We start from the raw sequence: 3,767 nt of genomic DNA on the forward strand, positions 1-3,767 counted from the left end.
CTTATCAAGGTTGAAGGTGATTGTTTCATCACCTAATTCAAGTGTGAGCTCTCCATGTTTTACATCGATCACCGCTCCGACGGTGTGTAGGAATGGTCTTCCTAGTATGATTGGAATGTTAGAATCCTCCTCCATATCAACAATGACAAAGTCCACCGGTATGAAGAACTTTCCAACTCTCACGGGTACATCTTCCCATACCCCTAGTGGTTTCTTTGTTGAACGATCCGCCATTTGTAAGGTCATGTTGGTGCACTTGAGCTCTCCTATTCCTAGTCTTTCACATACCGAGTATGGCATGACACTCACACTTGCACCTAGATCATATAGTGCCTTGTTGATTGTGGTATCACCAATGGTACATGGAATAGAGAAACTCCCCGGATCTTTGAGCTTTGGAGGGGAATTCCGTTGCAGAATTGCACTACTCACCTTTGTAAAGGCAATGATCTCCAACTTTCGGATGGACTTCTTCTTGGTAAAGATATCTTTCAAGTACTTTGCATAGGTCGGAACATGATGGATTAGCTCCGTGAATGGTATAGAAACCTCTAAGTTCTTCACAATCTCCATGAACTTTCCAAGTTGCTCATCAAACTTGGACTTAGCTTGGCGACTTGGGAATGGAAGTCTAATCACAATAGGCTCTTTCTCAATTTCTTTAGCCTTCTCTTCATTTCTCTTCTTTGATGAGTCATTGGTTGTTGTCTCTACCACCTTAGGATTTCTCCTTAGTGGCTCAATCACATCACTTTGCTTGTCATTCTTCTCAACAATACCTTCTTCAATTTGCATCTTTGGTCCCTCATATCTAGTACCGCTCCTCAAGTGGATAGCATTGATGGTTTCATGTCTTATGGGAGGATTACCTTGAGGAGGTAATTGTCCCTTTTGTCTTTGGGAGCTAGAAGAGGCTAATTGAGACAATTGGGTCTCCAACATTTGGTGTGAGCAAGGATATTGTTGATGGTGGTTTCTTTGACCTGGCTATCTCTTTGCATTTGCTCAAAGAAATCTTGTTGGCTCTTTTGCATTTGGAGGACCGCTTTTTGAACATCAAAAGCTTGGTCATTGGGTGGATTGTAGTATGGTCTTTGAGTAGGATTTCTCATTGGAGGCGGTGTGTATGTGGGTTGAGGGTTTTGGACATTTTGGCTTTTGTATGAAAGTTTTGGATAGAATTTGTTATTCTCATTATAGTAGTTGGAGTAAGGCCCTGTTCTTTCTGGCTTTTTAGAGCCGAATCGAATCGAATCGAATGGAGTGATGAATCGAATCGAGTGAATCGAATCGAATGGAGTTGAATCGAATCGAATGGAGTGAAATGGATGAATGAATAAGAAATTTGAATCGAATCGAATGAATAAAGCCAAATTGTTTTAATCGAATGAAATAATTATATTAATAATAATAATAATAATAATAATAATAATAATAATAATAATAATAATAATATTTAATATTATTGTTATTATCAACTATAATAATACAAATATTCATAGTATAATACTATTTATACTAATACTAAAAATTTTAAGAAAAAAATTATAATATTATATATGAATAATCATAAATTATAATAATGAAAAAATAGTAATTTTTTACTAATAATATTCTTAATAACAATAATAAATAATAATGTCAATATTAATAATGATATTAGTAAAAATAGTTGTTTCGAATAAAAACACTCAAGTAAGAGTTGCTCGAATCCGGGTCTGGTCAACGCGCTCCTCTCAGACGATGGCACCTCGAACCTATGCTTGCTCTCTCCGGATGGATCTTTTACGCGTAACAAATAGGGCCTCAAAGGGTTCGCAATAGGTCCTTCTCTGATGCCTTACGGTACTGGTGGATAGTTGAGACCTTGCTTGAAGTTAAGGTTTCCGTGCCCTCTCATAGTAGCTCGAGTAGTCTTACTTCTAGAGAGGGGAAGTTGTTGGTGAGAAGTATTTTACCATTGATTGGTCAATAATGAGGTATTTATAGGTTTCTATGTGTACCTCAAATGATGGCTTGGAAAGCATGGTTACCATATTCGCTATGAATACGCCTTACCGATTTGCGATTCGCTTATAGAAAATGTGATATATGTATTTTCAGTAATCAATTTGATAGAATTCGCTTTTAACGATTCGTGATTCGTAGGGTATCAAGCGAATCCGTAACCATGTTTGCAAGCGTGATGATTGTATGACCCCGTATTGGCTAGTGGGTCAAGTCGGTTGAGCGTGCCCCATCAATAATATTAATAATAAATGTATTAATTTTAATAATAATACCAATAATAATTATAACAACAACAACAACAACAACAACAACAACAACAACAACAACAACAACAACAACAACAACAACAACAACAACAACAATAATAATATTAACATTAATAACATTATTATTCACAACAACAACAACAACAACAACAACATTAACATTAATAACATTATTATTAATTTTAATAATAATATTCATAATAATAATAAATAAATTATTTATAAAATTATTATTAACAATATTATTAAATATAATAATAATAATAATAAAGAATAATAATATTAAAAAAAATAGTATGAAGACTATTAAATTTAAGATCAGTAAAGCTGAAATGAACTGAACTTAATGCAAATGAATCGAATCGAATGGAGTGGTGAAATGAAATTTGAATCGAATCGAATGGAGCCTGAATCAATTGAACGCATTGAATGGAGTGAATCGAATCGAATCGAATGGAGCCGAAGCCGAATGAAATGGGCTGAAAATAAGCCAGAAAGAACAGGGCCTAAGGGGTGTCATTCTTGTATGCTTGGAAAGCATTTACTTTTTCATTTGTTCCCCTACATTCATTTTGATCATGCCTAAGGTTCCACAACTTTCACATACTCCATTTGGGATTGAGAATGATGCCATCATAGCATTGACATGTTGTTTGGGTAATTTGGAAGCTTCATCAAGCTTAGCCTGGCCTTTTCAAACTTCAAGTTAATGGTGTCGATATGAGCACTTAGTTGAGCACCCAATTGTGTGATGGAATCCACCTCATGCTTTCCTCCTCTAGTAGCCTTTCTTGGTCTACTATATTGGGAATTATGAACCGCCATCTCTTCGATTTTAGCCCATGTGTGGTTGTCATCACCCTCGGTGAACCTTCCATTGGACCCCATATTAAGCACATTTCTTGAGTCTTCATATAAGCCGTTCCAAAATTGTTGAACAAGGAACCACTCACTAAGTCCATGGTGTAGACAAGAGCGATAAGTGTCCTTAAATCTCTCCCATGCTTCATATAATGATTCCTCATCTCTTTGCTTCAACCCGGTAATTTGGGCTCTCAACATGTTGGTCTTTTCCGGAGGGTAGAACTTCTTGCAGAAGGCAAGTGCTAACTTCTTCCATGAATCAATACCAAGGGTAGCTTTGTCTAGGCTCTTTAACCATTGCTTTGTGGCTCTGATCAAGGAAAAAGGAAACAACACCTATCGAATTTGGTATTGGGTTACTCCGGTTTGAGAGATAGCATCACAATAGTCACAAAACGTTTCCATGTGTAGATGAGGATCTTAACTAGGCATCCCTCCAAATTGGCTTCTCTCAACTAGTTGTATGAATGCGGATTTGGCAATGAAATTACCGGTTAAGTGAGGTGGTGTTGGAGTACCATTTGGTAGGTTCTCCTCGATTGGTACGGAATGAGATGAAAATTTAGGCATTGTGAGTTGATTTTGTGGTTGGTTTGAATTGGGTTCTCCTCTCCTTCTCTTGCAAAA

General features: G+C 36.6%; 1 non-coding gene across 1 annotated transcript; it reads left to right on the plus strand.

The window, feature by feature from the left end:
• Positions 1–3,231: 3,231 nt before the first annotated feature.
• LOC141636241 (small nucleolar RNA R71) lies at positions 3,232–3,338 on the plus strand. The gene has a single exon (XR_012540866.1). It is a non-coding gene; the product is annotated as a small nucleolar RNA R71 (small nucleolar RNA).
• The last annotated feature ends 429 nt before the right edge of the window (positions 3,339–3,767 follow it).

Source organism: Silene latifolia, chromosome Y (assembly GCF_048544455.1).
Source record: "Silene latifolia isolate original U9 population chromosome Y, ASM4854445v1, whole genome shotgun sequence".
Taxonomy (NCBI): domain Eukaryota; kingdom Viridiplantae; phylum Streptophyta; class Magnoliopsida; order Caryophyllales; family Caryophyllaceae; genus Silene; species Silene latifolia.